Genomic DNA, 21,285 nt, shown 5'->3' on the forward strand with positions numbered 1-21,285 from the left:
TTCACTAAGCTGCCACCAACCATTCCCTGTAAGGAGTCACACAGACCAGGAATGGATTTTTAACAAATAAAAGAACGAGGTTTATTTAAATAACACACAGGGAAAAATAAAATGATCAAGTGAATAAGATACAGTAATGTGGCTTAGTCTCAATCATACATACACCAGTTTGGTTCACACAGAACACTTAACTTGAAGCACAGACCCTGAACCTATCAATTCTGGCTAACCATACAGACACCTGAACCTATCAGGTTGGTACTGACTGACACACAGTAGTACCCTGTCTGACACACAGACTCCCACTCAAGCTTCTTCTCTCAGCTCTTCTCCCAGCTTCTCCTTCAGCTTCACATATATATACAGTACAGCCCCTCCTCCTGATGTCCCGCCTTCCACTCCCCATAGGATGGAACTTTCCCTCCAACCCATGACAGACAGGTAACATCAGTGCTGTATGTAACACTTACAAGTAAAAATATAGGTTGAGCTGTGTGACATTCACCCCTATGAAGCACCAACTTTTTGTGCCTTCACAAAGATTCCAGTCTTTGTTTTCCTCACTGCCACCAGTAGATTACCTCTATCCATACTATAAAAGTCTGTTTGCATTGTACTTGTGTGGCACCGGTAAATGCAAACAGAACTTCTTTATTGAAGTGTAGCAAAGTTAATAGTAATCACAGATGTTCTTCAGTTGTTCATTGTACACAAGCAAATCATTCGCAGGTCTCTCTATACATACTTTCTTCATGCCATATAATTAATTACCACCTTCTCTATCTATTTCTCTTAACCAGTCTCTAACTCTATCTCTTCTGACTCTGACTCTCCCTCCTGACTCTCTTGGCTGTTTCTTGACTCCCTCCTCCTCTCAGGCTCCGCCTTTTAACCTCTCTCGTGGCTCCGCCTCTCCACCACATTTACCTAGTACATGAATAATACATGACTTATTTTGCATAACAAGGGGTGAACACTACAGGCTGCTTTAGCTTTTCTGAACTGTTAGCTTAGCAGCTTGTGCTTGCTGTGTGTGCTTAGCTTCACACAAACTCCAGAGACATTTTGCACAAATTACCAATACAAACAAGACATTTGTTGTATTGGTCTCACACTGGAAGTGAGAACTCTTGTGAGGATTTGAGAATCCTCAAAAAACTGACCTTATATGTTGAGACAACTTATCTGACCATAAAACAGTGACATTTCTTAATGTCTCTGGTGCAGAACTGGGAAGAATTTGGATCTGTTAGATCCAGAGCTCTTCTGTTTTGTTGACATGACCCCGGAATGGGGAAATGTTGCCACTCTGGAATTAGTGTATTTATTCCCTTCCATCTGTTCTTCCACCTTCTGCCCTGCTCCTGAGCACCTGTCAAGCTTCAGATTAGTTGGCTTCCTCTCAGACAGTGTCTCTCTCCCTCTCCCCTACGTTTGGCCTTTTTGAAATGAAAATGAAAATTTTAAAAGTGTACTTTAAAAATTCTTTTCCTAAACAACTGTGACAACAATAACTCTTTATAGGCATTTTAACCTTCCCCTGAATGGATATTCAGAGTATGAGTAATCTCTTGTCTAGAGTCACTCTGCACTAATAGCAAACCTAGCCACGTAGAACTATGAGGCACTGCAATGCAATATTAGAGACAGCAGCTTTAATGGTTTTCATGGCACCTCTGCCTAATTTGTATCCAGATTTGGGTATTTAGCAAGTAACAAGTTTAATGCATACTGTTATCTCTCCTGCCAGTTTACATCACCGGGGAGATGCAAAATGAGAAATGTCTCACTCGCTCTGCACCGAGCCAATTTGAGGTGCAGTGTTAATTACAACTGAAGAAAAATCTTTAATAATTACCCTTCATTAATTTTGTGATGAATGAAGACTCCTACAAGGGATGGAAAGGGATCCATGTGCTGTTAATCTGTTCAGAAGCCTTTAAAAAACCCCACCCTATATACTTCTACTTGATGGGAACTGGGTGAATGCGGATAAATGTCTGATTGCAGTTTTGTGTGGAAGAGAACAGAATAAAACAAGACCACTATTTCCTGTTTAATTAGAAGAAGATGAAAAACCAAACTCCCTTAAATCTGAAAATCCCTTAAGCCAAGATTGTAAGATTTATTTATTATTCATAGCTCAGAGAAGGCTTTAAAGGCATAGATATTGGACAGTAGAATTCTTCCCCCACCGCCCAAGTCTAGTCAGAGAGACTGTTAAAACTAGAAAGAAAGAAAAAATCCAAAAAGAAAGCACTCAGACTCTCTGTTTATGCCAAGAGAGCTGACCATGCCTGTGATAATTAATTCACACATGCAGTCATCATAACAATCAATAGATAGCAGCATTGCCCTGAATTTCCAGTGGCTTTGCACTTCAGCCTTTAAAAAAAATTTTTTACACATTATGGTATCATACAAAAAAAGAGAGAGAGCCCTTTTAGTCCATCCATTGTGCAGCTTTTTATTGAGAGTAAAATACATAAATGAAAAAAATAAATAAAACCAAATCAGTACAGGGTGATAGTCAAATAATCATATGAGCCAGGTGCCTTATTCCATCTGGGTATCTTCCTTGTCTTTCATTCAAACATTAAATAGTAAAACAAACTGTAGCTCTCTCCTTGCATCTTGTTTTTTTTTCCTGACTCCTCAAAATGGAAGTGGACACTTAGTCACATCTGTCTCCCATTTTGGTTTCGATTTTCCCCCTTTTATTGTACATTTGTAGGGTTGGTGCAGTTCACAATGGGCCACAGCAGCATAAAATTTCTCACAAGCTCTGGGAGCATCAGGATTCTATGGGAATCATCTGCTGACATAGAAGAGAACTTGCACAGGCATGTTGTCATGGTGAGTTCTTTTCTTAGAAAATTGTGGGCAATGCATTTATAATCATTATTTGTTTGTTTATTTATTTATTTATTAGAGTTCTATCCCGCCCATCTAGACCAAAGGTCTGGGTAGTTTACAAATTTAAAAACAATAAAACCAGTAAGCATATATTATAAATCCAAGATGGGAAAAGTATAAGAAATTAAGATATGGCAAGAGGGAAAGCCTGCCCAAATAGCCAGATTTTAAGTTTGTTCCTGAAAATACCCAGAGAGGGACCCAGGCAGATCTCCACTGGCAATTTGTTCCAAAGGTGAGGGGTCACTGCCGAGAAAGCCCGGTTCCTCGTTCTTTCCTTCTGGATCTCCCTCGGCGTTGGGCCTCTCAGCTGCCCAGCCTAGTGGAATCAGTGACTCTAGCAGAACTGGGTGGGAGAAGTGATTATGACAATCACTCTGAAGTGGTACCAGGATGAGTATGAGCACTCAAGTGGATCCTACTCAGATGTCATTCCAGAACTGTGTAGAGCAGCAATGGCAAACCTATGGCACATGTGCCACAGCTGGCATGCAGAGGCCTCTTCATGGGCACACGAGCCATAAGTCACCGGATCACTACCCCTCCCCTCCCCAGCCAAACCTCAAGATCATGAGCTACCTTTCCCTGCTATCTTTCTTGGTTGCAGCACTTGTAAATCAGTTCTTTTGAAGATTGGAGATAAAGCTTCTTTATTGTCTACTGCTTTAGAAGAGCCCGCTGCAGTTAATCCGACTTGTGAATTATTACTTCCCCTGGAAGCAGGAAGGAAGGCTCCAACAGGGGGAAACGGGGTCATAGTGAGCTGAAGCAACTGATTGTAGAAAATTTAGGGAAAGTGTGTGTGTGTGTGTGTGTGTGTGTGTGTGTGTGTGTGTGTGTGTGTGTGTGTGTGTGTGTGTGTGTGTGTGTGTGTGCGCGCACGCGCAAGCAAGAGAAACTGACTTTCATAGAACGATGAAAACAAGAACCTTCCAAAGTATGTGTGAGTGAGAGAGATTGACGCTTTCATAAAACCATGAAAAAAGGAACCTTGCAAACTGTGTGTGTGTGAGTGAGACTGACTCTTTCATAAAAACATGAAAAAAAGAACCTTCCAAAGTGTGTGTGAGTGAGTCAGTGAGAGGGACTGATGCTTTCATAAAACCATTAAAAAGGAACCTTCCAAATTGTGTGTGAGAGACAGAGTGAGTGAGAGGGGGAGAGTCATGAAACCATGAAAAAGGAACCTTCCAAAGTGTGTGTGTGAATGTGAAAGAGAGATTGACTCTTTCATAAAACCATGAAAAAAGAACCTTCCAAAGTTTTCTTTGACTGCAATAGCAAACAAAAGACTGTGGCTTTCTTTATTTAGTTAATCCATCTCATATGCAGTCTTACTCTTTTCCTACTGCATTGCACTTTTTCCCACATTGCTGCCTTTTCCAGTGAGGTTGTCTTCTCATGATGCCACTGTAGTACAATACACTTTGTTTGGTTATTTTAGCTTCTAGTGAGAGTCCACACTTAATTTGCTTTACTTATCTTTCTGATAAGTCATGATGTCTGTAAAACTCTTTTCCAGCACTACATTTCAAATAAGTCAAATATGTGTATACACCTTATGTAGTGCATGAAATGTGGGTAAACACTTAAAAAGTTTGCACTCCTATATATAGCTGCTTTTCAGAGTCTGGCTTACTTTGGAGGAAACAAGTCCAGGATTTCAATGTACTTAATAAGCTTTATAAATAGGGTGCATTTAATTAGAGGTCGAGCTGGATAAAAGCATTGGCAAAGCAGCTACCATGTTCTCTAGACTCACAAAGAAAGTAGTATGGCTTAACAAGAAGCTGACAGCATATACCAAGATCCAGGTCTATAGAGCTTGTGTCCTGAGCACATTCCTGTACTACAATGAGCCCTGGACCCTTTGTGCACAGCAGGAGAGGAAGCTGAACATGTTCCATATGCATTGTCTCCAATGCATTTTTGGCATCACTTGGCAGGACAAAGTTCTAAAGAGAGTAATCCTAGAACAAGCTGGAATTTTTAGCATGTATACATTACTGAATTGGTGATGTCTACGTTGGCGTGGTGCCTAGGGAACATGGTTGCACTGTGGGCTATACCGCAGAAGCCTGTGATGCAGGATTAGAAGACCAAGTAGTCGTAAGATTGAATCCACGTGACGGAGTGAGCGCCCATCACTTGTCCCAACTCCCACCAACCTAGTGGTTCGAAAGCATGCAAATGCGAGTAGATTAATAGGGACCACCTTGGTGGGAAGGTAACAGCATTCTGTGTCTAAGTCGCACTGGCCATGTGACCACGGAAGATTGTCTTCGGACAACATGCTGACTCTATGGCTTGGAAACGGGGATGAGCACCACCCCCTAGAGTCGAACATGACTGGACAAAAATTGTCAAGGGGAACCTTTGCCTTTACCTACGTTGGCTTGAGCATGTCATGAGAACGACTGATGCTCGGATTCCAAAAAATCTCCCGTATGGAGAATTAGTGCAGGGAAATCACCCCAGAGGGAGACCACAGCTGTGATACAAGGATATCTGCAAGTGGGATCTGAAGGCCTTAGGAATAGACCTCAACAGATGGGAAACCTTGATATCTGTGCCTTCAGCCTGGAGGCAGGTGGTGCTTCATGGCCTCTCCCATTTTGAAGAGACCCTTGTCCAGCAGGCCAAGGCAAAGAGGCAGTCCCGAAACCAGCAAAATCAGGGAGCTGGACAGGGGAAATATTGTATTTGTCTTCAGTGTGGAAGGGATTTTCAATCTCAAATTGGCCTTCTCAGCCACACTTGATGCTGTTCCAAGACCTCCATAGAGAGCACATTACCATAGCCTCTCGAGACTGAAGGATGCCTACACATTCGTTCGTTCGTTTAGTCGTTTAGTCGTGTCCGACTCTTCATGACCCCATGAACCAGAGCACGCCAGGCCCTCCTATCCTCCACTGCCTCCCATAGTTGTGTCAATTTCATGTTGGTTGCTTCGCAGACACTGTCCTGCCTACACATACACAACAGTAATTTTGCATTATGCTGTTGGCAACATCATGAGAGAAGAGCTGCTGAAACTGTTGTCTTTGCCTGGAAGAACACAAGGGAGAGATATCTACAATGTTGTGATGGAGGCTTTTTTGTCACAAGACATAAGAGCAGAAAAAGTAGTTTCAGTTACTAGTGACGGGTCACCTTGCGTGGTAAGGGTTACATCTGATTTCGTACCGTTTTTGTTAAAGAAGTAAAATATCTGGTCATTTAGTTTCATTGTGTTATACATCAAGAAGCTCTTTGTGCCAGGAAAACCAGCAAAATATTAGACAATATCCTCAGATGTCACAAAAATGGTGAATTACATCATGGCTTGTGCTCTTAATTTTCAACAGTTTCAAGCACTTCTTGATGGGGTCCAGGCACAGTATAATACATAAGTACAATAATGTCTGGTGGCTGAGCAGAGGACAAGTCTTGGAGAGCTTTAAAGTCTGCTTGGATGAAATTAGATTGTTTATGACTCAAAAGGAGTAAGAATATTCACAGCTCACTGATATGCCTGCTTTACCACCCTCATGTTTTTTTACAGATTTTACAGCACACTTCAGTGTACTGAGCAAAAAACTGCAAGGTTTAGGGAAAATAGCAGAAAGGATGTTTTGTGACATCAGAACATTTGAGAGAAAACTGCAGGTTTTTGAGAGAGGAAAGTGGGCAGCTGAAATATTTTCCAAATCTAAAAATGCATTTGGAAAATTCTACAACATTTATGACAATCCTACATGCCATCAGGGAATCTACAAGGAATTTCCTATCATTGTAGCAGCTGCAAAGGAGAATTTTAAGAACAGATTTTTAGAGTTCCGTAAGATGGAGACAATCCTATGTTTTCTTACGTCACCAGATTTGAAGAACTTGATCTTTCCTGCTAACACTAGTTAGATTTTGGAATCTGGAAATGGAGCTATTGGAATTTCAAGAAAACTCTATTTGGAAAAATAAATTCTATGACCTGTGTGCAACACTGGAGAAGACAGAATGTGAAGAGATGACAAAGGACAGCACTGTTGGTAGTTGTGAAAATGAAATCCTTAAAGTGTGGAATTCTCTGCCAAATAATTTTAAGTCAATGAAAGCACTTGGGATTGCTCTTCTTACTTTGCTTGGGTCATTTTATGCTTGTGAGCAGCTGTTTTCAGCTTTGAATTATATCAAATCTGATACCACAAACAGACTGACAGATTACCTGAGTGCTGCATGTGTTGCTCTCAAACTAACTGTGTATGAGCCAAGGATTCACAAATTATCAGCATGCATACAACATGAAAAATCACACTAATTGTGTAAAAGTATGCCAAATTCAAACTTTTACCTAATGCAGTGTTTAAAAAGGTAAAGGTAAAGGTTCCCCTTGACAATTTTTTGTCCAGTCGTGTTCGACTCTAGGGGGCGGTGCCCATCCCCGTTTCCAAGCCATAGAGCCAGCGTTTTTGTCCGAAGACAATCTTCCGTGGTCACATGGCCAGTGCGACTTAGACACGGAATGCTGTTACCTTCCCACTGAGGTGGTCCCTATTTATCTACTTGCATTTGCATGCTTTCAAACCGCTGCAGTGTTTAGGAGTTGTTTAAAGTGTGTTGATTAAGTTTAGTTTTCTTGTTTATCTTGCTCATAGTAATACAAGCTGACTTTTACTTCTACTAATCCAACACCTGTAGAAGCAGGGAAAAGACCTGGAGTAAGGCTTGCCCCACACAATTTCAGTCTGGCACATAATCATATTACAAGTTGAGTATCTCTTATCCAAAAATACATATGCAGAATTATTTTAAAAGTTTGTATAAATTACCTGGCTTCAGGCCATGTGTACAATGTATTACTTTAATATTTATTTCCATTTACTAGAGTTGATGGGTTTTTTTTTCAATAAAATAGTGTTTGCACCATTGAAGGTTCTGTTATTGTGTATTTATTTTAAGAGAAAAGGTGTTGATTAGTTTAGACAAGTGTATGAGTTGCTTTTTATAAACTAAAACCTCAGTATTCAGGTTTAATTGCTGTGTTGGCACTTCAAAATAAATAATTTGGGTTTGTGTTGCAGTTTGGGCACTCGGGCTCAAAAAGGTTTGTCATCACTGGTGTAGAGGGTCTTGTGTCATCCTTCAACCTTCCTAGTTAATATCCCACTGGTTTCACCCTTCTAATTGCCATTCATTAGGCATAAGTCTGAAGGGGAATACTGTTGGTAGCGTACGTTTTGGGTTCAAAAGCTTTATGATACCCTTTTGATTGATGTCATGTGTTTCTGAAAAAAAAGAGAGGATTGGATTTTAATCCAATAAGATTTGACACATGGTTGTTGTGGGTTTTTCGTGCTCTTTGGCCGTGTTCCGAAGGTTGTTCTTCCTGACGTTTCGCCAGTCTCTGTGGCTGGCATCTTCAGAGGACAGCAACCTGTTTGACACATATTTGCTTATCTTAATTTTTCTTATATTGGATTTAATTACACATTGAACTAGAATATAAGCAGAGTTGTCCAGGCTGATGGTTTCATTTGTTACTTGGTTAGTTGCTTTTTTGCCAGTTGGATTCATCTTTTGCTTTTTCAGGAACAGAGATAACACAAAAAGAAAATCATGCAGTGAAACGTTCAAGGAACAAATTTGGTATAATACATTTATTTATGTCTGCTGATGAGTGCTATTGTAGTTCATGCTTCGCAGGTCATTAGTTGATTGCAGGAAGAGATTATATATTTAAAAGGCAGAGATATGCCAAGTTGGTTGTGTGAGTTTTGTTATGATGAACTGAAAAAGTAAAGCAATGTGATGCAGAAAAAAATGGGTGGGCAGGCAGATTAAAAATAATGCCAATTAAAATTAATACTTATTATATTCAAATAAATTACAATAGATTAGGATGATCCTTCATGGATTGCTGCCTTGTCGTGGCGAAGGGGCTTGAGTAACTCAGAGAAGTTATGGGCTATGCCGTGCAGGGACACCCAAGACGGACAGGACATAGTGGAGAGTTCCGACTAAACGCAATCCACCTGGAGTAGGAAATGGCAAGCCACTCCAGTATCTTTGCCAAGAACGCCCCATGATCAGAAACAAAAGGCTAAAAGATATGACGCTGGAAGATGGGCCCCTCAGGTCGGAAGGCGTCCAACATGCTACTGAGGAAGAGTGGAGGACAAGTACAAGTAGCTCCAGAGCTAATGAAGTGGTTGGGCCAAAGCCGAAAGGACGCTCAGCTGTGGACGTGCCTGGAAGTGAAAGGAAAATCCAATGCTGCAAAGAAAAATACTGCATAGGAACCTGGAATGTAAGATCTATGAACGTTGGTAAGCTGGATGTGGTCAAACAGGAGATGGCAAGAATAAACATCGACATCCTGGGCATCAGTGAACTAAAATGGACAGGAATGGGCGAATTCAGCTCAGATGATTATCATATCTACTATTGTGGGCAAGAATCCCGTAGAAGGAATGGAGTAGCCCTCATAGTCAACAAAAGAGTGGGAAAAGCTGTAATGGGATACAATCTCAAAAATGATAGAATGATGTCAATACGAATCCAAGGCAGACCATTCAACATCACAATAATCCAAGTTTATGCACCAACCAGCATTGCTGAGGAGACTGAAATTGAACAATTCTATGAAGATTTACAACACCTTCTAGAACTGACACCAAAGAAAGATGTTCTTCTCATTCTAGGGGACTGGAATGCTAAAGTAGGGAGCCAAGAGATAAAAGGAACAACAGGGAAGTTTGGCCTTGGAGTTCAGAACGAAGCAGGACAAAGGCTAATAGAGTTTTGTCAAGAGAATAAGCTGGTCATCACAAACACTCTTTTCCAACAACACAAGAGGCGACTCTATACATGGAAATCACCAGATGGGCAATATCGAAATCAGATTGATTATATTCTCTGCAGCCAAAGATGGAGAAGCTCTATACAGTCAGCAAAAACAAGACCTGGAGCTGACTGCGGTTCTGATCATCAGCTTCTCATAGCAAAATTCAAGCTTAGACTGAAGAGATTAGGAAAAACCACTGGGCCACTCAGGTATAATCTAAACCAAATCCCTTATGAATACACAGTGGAAGTAAAGAACAGATTTAAGGAACTAGATTTGGTGGACAGAGTGCCTGAAGAACTTTGGATAGAGGCTCGTAACATTGTCCAGGAGGCAGCAACGAAAACCATCCCAAAGAAAAGGAAATGCAAGAAAGCAAAGTGGCTGTCCAACGAGGCCTTAGAAATAGCAGAGAGGAGAAGGGAAGCAAAATGCAAGGGAGATAGGGAAAGTTACAGAAACTTGAATGCAGACTTCCAAAGAATAGCAAGGAGAGACAAGAGGGCCTTCTTAAATGAACAATGCAAAGAAATAGAGGAAGATAACAGAAAAGGAAAGACTAGAGATCTGTTCAGGAAAATTGGACATATTAGAGGAACATTTTGCACAAAGATGAACATGATAAAAGACAAAAATGGGAGGGACCTAACAGAAGCAGAAGACGTCAAGAAGAGGTGGCAAGAATACACAGAGGAATTATATCAGAAAGATTTGGATATCCCGGACAACCCAGACAATGTAGTTGCTGACCTTGAGCCAGACATCCTGGAGAGCGAAGTCAAGTGGGCCTTAGAAAGCCTGGCTACCAACAAGGCCAGTGGAGGTGATGGCATTCCAGTTGAACTATTTAAAATCTTGAAAGATGATGCTGTTAAGGTGCTACATTCAATATGCCAGCAAGTTTGGAAAACTCAACAGTGGCCAGAGGATTGGAAAAGATCAGTCTACATCCCAATCCCAAAGAAAGGCAGTGCCAAAGAATGCTCCAACTACCGTACAATTGCACTCATTTCACACGCTAGCAAGGTTATGCTCAAAATCCTACAAGGTAGGCTTCAGCAGTATGTGGACCGAGAACTCCCAGAAGTACAAGCTGGATTCCGAAGAGGCAGAGGAACTCGAGACCAAATTGCTAACTTGCGCTGGATTATGGAGAAAGCCAGAGAGTTCCAGAAAAATATCTACTTCTGCTTCATTGACTATGCGAAAGCCTTTGACTGTGTGGACCACAGCAAACTATGGCAAGTTCTTAAAGAAATGGGCGTGCCTGACCACCTTATCCATCTCCTGAGAAACCTATATGTGGGACAGGAAGCAACAGTTAGAACTGGTCATGGAACAACTGAGTGGTTCAAAATTGGGAAAGGAGTACGGCAAGGCTGTATATTGTCCCCCAGCTTATTTAACTTATATGCAGAATACATCATGCGGAAGGCTGGACTGGAAGAAACCCAAGCCAGAATTAAGATTGCCGGAAGAAATATCAACAACCTCCGATATGCAGATGATACCACTCTGATGGCAGAAAGTGAGGAGGAATTAAAGAACCTTGTAATGAGAGTGAAAGAGGAGAGTGCAAAAAACGGTCTGAAACTCAACATCAAAAAAACTAAGATCATGGCCACTGGTCCCATCACCTCCTGGGAAATAGAAGGGGAAGATATGGAGGCAGTGTCAAATTTTATCTTCCTGGGCTCCATGATCACTGCAGATGGAGACAGCAGCCCTGAAATTAAAAGGCGCCTTCTTCTTGGGAGGAAAGCGATGACAAATCTTGACAGCATCTTGAAAAGCAGAGACATCACCTTGCCAACAAAAGTCCGAATAGTCAAAGCTATGGTTTTTCCTGTCATGATGTATGGAAGTGAGAGCTGGACCATAAAGAAAGCAGACCGCCGAAGAATTGATGCCTTTGAATTGTGGTGCTGGAGGAGGATCTTGAGAATCCCCTGGACTGCAAGGAGAACAAACCTATCAGTTCTAAAGGAAATCAACCCTGAATGCTCACTTGAAGGACAGATCCTGAAGCTGAGGCTCCAGTACTTTGGCCATCTCATGAGAAGAAAAGAGTCCTTGGAAAAAACCTTGATGTTAGGAAGGTGTGATGGCAAGAGGAGAAGGGGACGACCGAGGATGAGATGGCTGGACAGTGTCTGCGAAGCAACCAACATGAACCTGACACAACTCCGGGAGGCAGTAGAAGACAGGAGGGCCTGGCGTGCTCTGGTCCATGGGGTCACGAAGAGTCGGACACGACTAAACGACTAAACACACAGGATGATGATGGTGATGAGGACAGAATCAAGCATTTCATTACTGTATAAACTCTGATTCAGATTTTAGAATTTTTCTATGATTTGACAATGCTTACTTGGTTTCAAAATACTTAAGCATGGAAGAATCCACACACTGAATTCCATTCATGTTTGCAACAGATAATTGGAGGACTAGTGCTATCATAATGTTCCACAGGTTTCTTAAGGAAGGAGGAGCAGGAGGAGGAGTGCCCTCCAATTCTTCAAATACTGACCAAAACTTTGGAGAACGTGTACTGATATCTCATTCTGTGCATGACCTATGTGTAGTTACCAAGATGACTCAGGAACAGAAAAAGAAATCTCTAAACTCTTAAGGTAAAATTGCTGGGAAGGTGACCCTATATAATATAGGAAAGGGAAACTGTACTGCCCTTCTTTTGAGGAAGCAAATTTAAAAAGCTGCTGTTGAATCACAGAGAAAGTGAAAGAGGTCATAATCATTTACATTTCACTTCCACTGATTCCCTCTATAATTGTCTTGGAAAATTATATTCAAAGTAATAAATGATCCTGTGACATATACAAGTTAGTCCTTAGGGTATCATAGAACCATTTGCTCCTTTCATAATAATTTCCTATGAAAATTACTTTATTTAGCGAGTCAGTGGAAGTGTATTGTATGTGAGTATATGCATCTACATGTCAGATTCCATATGGGAAATTTTTCTCTATCAGAAGCATGGCAGAGTTGGAAACACACTTTTTTATCTTGGCACTGTGTAATGTAAACTTGAACATTTGTATTTGTGTATTATTATTGATGGTTTTGTTGTTGATGATAATAAAAGACTGTAAAGGTTTTTTCAGTGCATATATAGCTGGTTCATCATATATAAAACAATAGCAGCAACATTTCTTGTTAGCTTCTATAAAGGATGAATAAAACTATGTAGGGCTGGGGAACATCCAGCCCTCCACCTTCACGGCCCTTGGCATGGGTCATTCTCGAAAGTTTACCTTACCTTAACTCCATGTTTTGGTGATTTTAATAAAGTTTCCAATTGCAGAGAGATATGGAAGCTTATTCAATGGAAAGCTCTTACAAGCCCCTTAATGCTAAATGAAAGAAGGGATACAGAGAAAATGTGCATGCAAGGCTGTTGGCGAGAGCCCCACATTTCTGCTCCTTTTCCCCTCACAGTTTTAGCCTTCATGTGAGCAGTTTCTATGGCCAATATCCTATTGCCAGTTCCTGCTAAGAGAAGATGCATGCTAAATAGTAAGTCAACACTTACATAGATAATAATGAATAAATGGTTCTACTCTCATTCAGACTAGCAGTAGGATGCTGACCTATGTGACTCTTTCAGCCACCCAAACCTTTGCAACTTGCTGTGTTGCAGTGTAGCCTTTTGAGAATGCTATGCACATTTAAGTAGGACAGCAAGGAGTCACACCACAAACTTAAACATTTGTATTTGTGTACCATTATTGACATTTTTGTTGCTGCTGATGATAAAGACAATGGCCAAAATCTTGCTGCTTACTGTAGTATCTTGCACTAGAGTACACCCAATGAATCTGTAGGGATTTGGTGAGTCAATTCTTCCATTTGGTCTATTGATTCCAAAGGGCCTATTCTAACCAAAACTTACTTGAGCATAGTAGGTCCCAGTTAGAATAGGCCCATTTATGTCAATGGAACCTATGGAAAAGTTGACTTACCAAATACCCATTCATTCAATGGACCTACTGTAGCGCAATGTAGTGCAATGTACTACACTAAGCAACACAATTTTGGCCATTGGAACAGAATGATGCCAGTAAAAATTCTACCTGTCAAAGAGTCACTGGAAAACTATGGCATGCCTCTATATTTCTCCATCTCCTCCTTGCTTGTTTTCATTCAAATCCAGAGTTCCAATAAGTACAAAAGATGCATGTTCTAAAACACATTTTAGACAACTGACTAGAGAAAATATACTTTTCTTTATGCTATTTACCAATAATGTTGAAATGCAACAACATATTGAAATATACGTTCCACTTACAAAAACAAGGCCAATGCTGAGGGAATAAGCAAGATAATTTGCAGGCTACACCATCTTTTATTTGGTTTTGCTTTCCCATCTTATTACACAGGTTCTTTTCTTTAACTTCCATAGCAAGTGAAGATGTGCATCCAGATAGATGGGCTGATAAAATATTTAATTTACATTTTTTTCATCCAACCATCTGGCTTTCAGAAGCCCTTAGGAAAGCTTACAAAACGTTATATATATCATTGTAATATGCATATATCATTGTAATATGCTGAATCATATTACAATGATTCAGCATATTAAAATACTTACTGCAAACCCAAAGAAAGGTAAAATGAAAAAGAAAAACAGTAGGATAACAATGACCTAAAGCAACTGAAACACTCAACAGAATAGTAAGATTTAATGTAATAACAAAATCTTATGTCTGGCCAGCTCTGCTTCGACACTGTACTCTCCCACAGCTATAGCTGTATAGGAGGGGAAATGGGGACATACACCATCCCGTCTACTCACTCCTTGCCAGTCCCACCGCCCATCCACTTGGAACAAATATGTGAAGCAAAGGAGTTACTTTTCCAGTCATTACTCTCCACATGAATTAGAACCCTAATTGTTTGGATGAGAATGCTTCAATTTTATACGTGAGTTAAAAGGAAAGCAATGATTTCTACACATTTTCTAAAAACAGCAATAAAGTTTGAAGAACCTCTCTGTGGATAAGGTACAGAAAGAGTGGAAAAATGTCAGCCTTTGGGCAAAGCATGTCCCTTATCTGGGTCCCTTCTCCAGGATAGAAGGAAACTGTAAACTTTTGTTTCTTAATTGGCTCTTGTTCTCTTTGACTTTGTCCCTGGAGTACACTGAAGTAGGATCAGTCAAGCATGCTCAAAATACCCTGTGGTAAGTAAGCATAGTAAACTTGCTAAAGATTTGTTTAATGAAGAGGGTGTTTTTGTAAACAGTTTTAACTTGAGGTCTAAGTAAGTCCACAGTAAAATGCTCTCTGATCAGCCATTCCGTATATTGTCAACTATCCTCTGGTTAAGCTGACAGCGACTGGGATAGTGGCAGGTAACATCTACTATCTGGGTCTATTACTTTCCTATAAAATAATAACATCAGAAATTTCTTTATATGTATGTACATAATAGATCCTTCTTCTGCTCACTACCATTTACAAAGTTACAACAAGCAGGGAAAAATCCCAAAATCTGACTCATCTTTTCATCAATTAAACCACTGGTCCCCAACCTTGGGCCTCCAGATGTTCTTGGACTTCAACTCCCAGAAATCCTCACCAGCAGAGGTGGTGGTGAAGGCTTCTGGGAGTTGTAGTTGAAGAACATCTGGAGGCCCAAGGTTGGGGACCACTGAATTAAACCATTTCTAACTCAAACATAAAACAATTGTTAGGGCTGTTTTCAACAAGTTCTCTAGGTATCTATACCTTGGAGTCACAAGGTAATCAAAATGCCTACGAGAAATGTGTCTTTCAGATTAACTATGTGCACTCAAGTACATGTCTGTGCAGCTGGAAGGTACTGGATTGTAGAGGGTATCCTATAAATCATCTTGACTACTAACATTGGTGCTGTCAACATTTAGCTACCTTTTTCTACATGGCTATACCGGAATGTGTCTCTGCTTAGCCTAGGCCATTAAGAAAAAGTAAGATTTCTGAGCAAGAGCCAAACTCAGCTTCCTTAAAGTTTAAGTGTTTCTCAGCAGAGTTAAGAATAGATAATAATTAAAACTTTTTTGCTCTGCTACAAGCCTTCGTAATCTTATTCCAATTAAACAAAAGTGAAATAAATATGTAAAATGAAATAAAGCAATCCCAAGGGAGTTTACTGATGGCAAAATTAACTGGCTGATTTCCTCTTTCATTTCTGATGGCTGTCCTTTGCTTTTCATAGCTTCATTTCTGGCTACTCTGTGGCCATAAATGGAGCCTGATTTCTGTTAATGTATTTGTTCTATCTAATTATTCACATAATGGTTTTGAACAAACAATGGTGGGCCTGTGAGATTTTCCAGTCCATTTGCACGGACAAGTTGCTGTTGACTGTCCTTGTTGAGTCAACATATTAATATTTTATATATACTGTATGTCTTCTGTGAGGGCTTTCAAAATAGAAAAATAATGATAAGTAGAAAATTGCATACAAGGCATTCTAGAATTTTCATATGAAGAATTTCCTCTGCAATGGGACAGCCACACCAATGTTCCTACTGTCATGAAGATTATTTGCTGAAGTCTCTTACTATATAAAATAAAGTGAGCCGAAGATAGCTCAGGAGCAATGTATTGGTTGATGTCTGAGTGGTCTACAGTAGGTTGTGCAATCAGATGCACCTGATCACATGGTAAAGGGTTGCTTTAATGCAATGGTCCCCAACCTTGGGCCTCCAGATGTTCTTGGACTTCAACTCCCGGAAATCCTGGTGAGCAGAGGTGGTGGTGAAGGCTTCTGGGAGTTGTAGTCCAAGAACATCTGGAGGCCCAAGGTTGGGGACCACTGCTTTAATGGGAGTGATCTCCCTTAAAGTGATCCTTCCATCTGCTGAGGAATTGCTCCATCCTGGCTCCAAAAAGTAGATCAGGGTTCAACTGGAGTACATTTCCCCATGTGACATGTGATTGCCAGGAGCTAGATCACACTGGACCACTCCATAAGCAGGTCAAACTGCAATGTTTTTCCATGTAATTACACTCTAAGATTGCCAAATCTTGAGCTTTGATCCCAAGACTCAAATGTTAAGGATCTGTTCTCCAAGTTTTAGGCTCTGGACCTGAAATCTTAGGAAAGGGGATGCTGCCAAACTAGTGACACTGAATTTTAGATTTTGCTCTCATGCACAGAAGCACATGGGAGGGTGTTTTCTGTGCTCTAGAATGGCTGTACTGTTGCTGGCATTCAACTGTTTGCCTTTGCCAGTCACACACAACCTCATTTGCTGTGGTTGCAGAAGGATTCACACCCTGCAACATCACAAGATCCTACACCCTAGGCCTGCTGCTGATGCAACAGCCCTTTTTCTGACACCAATTGTTTTTTAAGGTTTCCGTTTATTCACATTTCTTCATAGATAAAAAAACAACAACCATCATATTCTGTAAAAAATATTAACTGGTTACATAGCTCAGTTTAACTGGTTAACTAGCTTCATGCTTACTTTATAGTTGACAGAACAATGCACCCTGTCTTCTGACTCCATTGCTAACTGGTGCTCTGTTGCAGATGTAGCAAAATGATGCTTCTGATGGGAAGAAAAAGGTGGGATAAAGAATCTGAGAGAGGGAATGATTGGCTGATACCAAATTGACTGATATCCACGGCAGCTCCCTCCCAGTCAAAGCCTCTTAAAGGCATCATATGCAGGGTGCAATATTTCCAACAGGACAGACACACCTGAAGCCTGCTGGACTGCGGGAAGCTGCTAAACCCATGTACCTTGGAATAAATCCTATAAACTCCAAGAGGCATCATTCTAACTAAGCCTGCAAAGGATCAGGTTAGATTTATGCTTAGGATTGTAGGCATGGAGGCCATTCCTGTGCTTGATTACTCATCAGTAAGCCCTTTTTCTTTTTTCCAGGGTAAGGGGAAATGAATTGGGATAACAGGGAATATATCATGCCATTCCTTATCACATATTATCTGTACTTACATACTGTATATCATTACATTAAGAACTTTGTATCTGTTAGTTGTTTATATACTGGAATTATGTGACAATTTTGTATTAAAGTTATCGCTCAGAGACCATTGGTAACGGCATGGCTAAAAAAATCTTGTAAATAAATAAATAAATATATTTTGCTTTCAGGTTATAGAATGGATCCAGTTATATATAGGATTCCATTTTTCAGTTGCTTCTTGGATTGAATTGTCTTTTAAAACTTCTGTTAATATGTCCATCTCCACCACTTCAATAATCTTTTCGTTAATTCTTCATGGTGTGGTATTTTAGTTTTCTTCCATTTCTATGCGTATAGTATCCTGGCTGCAGTTATAATATGTATTTCCAAATGGCTGTCTCTCCTATCCAAATTCTCTGGCAACATAGTTAATAATAAATAATTCTGGTTTAAATGGAATACTACGTATTGGAATTTTCTGCAAACATTCATGTATTAGTACCCAATAGTTTTTTGCTCCTCTGCATGTTCACCACGTATGATATAAGGTTCCCTCGTGTAATTTACATTTCCAACATACATTTGATGTACCTTTATACATTTTTTGATAAGTTATCTGGTGTCATGTACCATCTGTAGAACATATTCTATATCTTTTCTTTAAAACTTACTGATTTTGTAATTTTTATATTAATTTTCCATATTTTCCCCAGTTATCAATTTCAATATTATGCTCTATATTTTGCGCCCATTTGGTCATACAATCTTATGCCACTTTATCTTCCATCTTAATATCTAATAGCACTTCATACATTTTTAATCAATTTGTCATCTGTTTCTAATAGTATTTTATCCAGGGGTATTTGCTCTACATAAAAGCCCTCCTTTTTATCTCTTACATATCTAGATTCCAATTGTATTCTAGCCCACCAATCTATATGTATATATATCTTGTTTTTCTAACTCATCTTTTGCTTTTAATTCACCGTTTCCTTTTAGTAATTCTTTGTATCTGAGCAATCTGTTTACGGACATAAGGTGTCAATTGTTTAGTGACAACAGCAACAAAGTGACTCTTCAAGGCTTATATTATATGGCTGAAGTTATCTATTTATTGGTGTCAGAGTGTTGCAATATACAGAAAAATTGTACTACTATTCACTTGTAAGACATTTTTAAAAACATATTAAAATATTACATGAGAATGCATACAAAATACAAGAATGCATGATTGATATATTGGAAGAATATTTTAAGAAGCTGAAAAGAAAACACCCTAGATTAATTCATTTTAGTTTTTCATGGGGAAAGAAGAGCTCCATCCAGTTGTGAAACTCAGAATAAATTCCAAGGATCAAAATTCTTTACCTCTAAGTGAACATATTTTGTACCAAGCTTCAATTGTAATGTTAGGCGGAAACAAAAATATCACACAAGACTGTGAGCCTGAAATCTGCACACTGCCCATATATTTAGACAACACTGGTGGTTCATTCATTGGTTACATGGTTGCACTTCATTGTCTTGTCCAACACTTAATCCCTTACCTGTTGGCCATTTGTTTTCTGAACATGATGTTGTTAAGAGCAGGCTTTATAAAACAGATGGAGCCCTCATAATTCCTGAAATTCTTGAAATTGTCTTCAAATAATTGATCCTTCAGGCAGAGACAGAGATACAGAGTGAGACAGAAATGGCTAGTCTTGACTAGATTTATTTTGTTTGATCAGCTTCATGTTTCTAAATCTTCCCCCAGCCCACAAGAGACCCTCAAGCAATCACCATACAGTATATGAATTTGATTTCAGTTATGTATATCAGTTATATATATCTGTCACTCAGTGCCTGCAATGTCACACACCACCATTTTGTCATGTTAGAAAAGTTACTCAAATTCCACTAATGTGCTTTACAAGAATTTTCTAACTTTTCTCAGACTCTTCAGTAGGGGATTTCCCCCTTTGTCTTATGAATGGTTCAATGTTTAAGATCAATTAGTGCAAGCTTGTTTTCTTTTGGATGAGTAGCAGAGACCACAGTGGTGTCAGCCCCTTTAAGGGGTGACTTCAGCCTGGCTTTCATAGTATGATAGTGATTTGTCCACTCCTGAAAGGAAACTTGGCTATTCATATTTTCTGTCATACCATCCCAGTTGATTATATTGGACTCTAGTTCAAAAAAAGTTGGGTCATTGTTTTCTTTTCTTCTTGCTTTGTTCTGGGATTCTAATCATCCATCTTCTCTCCCCATACTGAAGCACTGTTTAAAAAGAAAAAAAATACTCAAAGAACTCACAAAGGAAACATGTACATTTGGGGAGGGAAAAGAATTTTCACCAGGCAATGGCAAAAGGCAATTGCCTTTTGTTTCAGAAATATTTCCTTTCCCTTCTGCTGAAATAGCATTTGAACGGGATTACCTTAAAATGAAACCAGTTTGCTCTTTGACTGCATATTGTGCCTTAAAGATTTAAAATCAGTGTGTTCTCCACATTCTGCTCTGGTGCAGGTGTAGCAAAATGATGCAATGATAAGAATACAGTGGTGCCTCGCATAGCGATCGCTCCATTGAGCGACGAAATTGCTTAGCTACAGAGTTTTTGCGATTGCAAAAGCAATCAATTTGCGATGGTCCCTATGGGGTTTTTTCGCTTTGTGATGATCGCGGGGAAGCGATCATGGCAAAGCGACCCTTTTTTAACAGCTGATCGGCGGTTTCAAAATGGCCGTTGGGAAAACAAAATGGCCACCTGCCCTTTTTCCTCGCTTAAGAGGCAGCAAAAATGGCGGCACTATGGAGGATTTTCGCTTAAAGGTGAGTTTTTAAGCCCATAGGAATGCATTAATCGCGTTTTAATGCGTTTCTATGGGCTTTTTAATTTTGCTTAGCGATGAAATCACTTAGCAACGTTTTTTTCCGGAATGGATTAACATCGCTAAGCAAGGCACCTCTGTATACCGATTCCCCCCCCCTAAAGATACTTCACATATTGTAGTGGTTTGGACCAGAGATGAAGCAGGCAGTTTGTTGCAGGCCTCCTAAAGCCTTCCAGCTTTTTATCTGGGTGCCTTGAATCTTCAGTCTTTGAGGAGTTCTGAACGATCCATGGTTTTTGTTCCAAATGCCTTAATCACCTGTTGCTTGTGCATTGACACTGAGTTTGGGAAAGTAAACCAACAAAGTGGATGAAATACTGTTGCTTGGTGTAGTAAATGCCCTAGAGTAGACTCAGTGGGGATTTGGTGAGTCACTCCCTGTATATTACATTGATTCAAATGGGCCTACTCTGGTTGCAACATGCTATGTTAAAGTAAGTCACAACAAGAGCAGGCCCGTTCAGACCAATGGAAATTATGGAGGAGTTGATTCACCAGATCCCCAGTGATTCAATGGATCTGCTTTAGAGTGACTTACTACACTAAACAACAGAATTTTGGCTATAAAGGTATCTCTGAAAGATGAGAATCTATATGCAGTGTTGTAGTGGAGACAGAATTTGCAGGTAGGAAAACTTGGACTTTCTGAGCAGCAGTGACTATGGCACCTGTTTCAAATTGCCTTATTCCTCCAGAGCTTAGCTATAATCTTCATAGTACTTGTAGA

At 39.9% G+C, this 21,285-nt stretch overlaps 1 protein-coding gene across 1 annotated transcript in view; it reads right to left on the reverse strand.

Moving 5' to 3' along the window:
• Positions 1-288: 288 nt before the first annotated feature.
• The window catches only part of LOC144588704 (uncharacterized), a 654,446-nt gene continuing 633,449 nt past the window's right edge, over positions 289-21,285 (reverse strand). The window contains exon 2 of the mRNA XM_078392003.1: positions 289-348. The gene's annotated coding sequence lies outside the window, so the exon portion shown is untranslated. The remainder of the gene's footprint in view (positions 349-21,285) is intronic.

The sequence above is a fragment of the Pogona vitticeps genome, chromosome 1 (assembly GCF_051106095.1).
Source record: "Pogona vitticeps strain Pit_001003342236 chromosome 1, PviZW2.1, whole genome shotgun sequence".
In the NCBI taxonomy this organism is placed as follows: domain Eukaryota; kingdom Metazoa; phylum Chordata; class Lepidosauria; order Squamata; family Agamidae; genus Pogona; species Pogona vitticeps.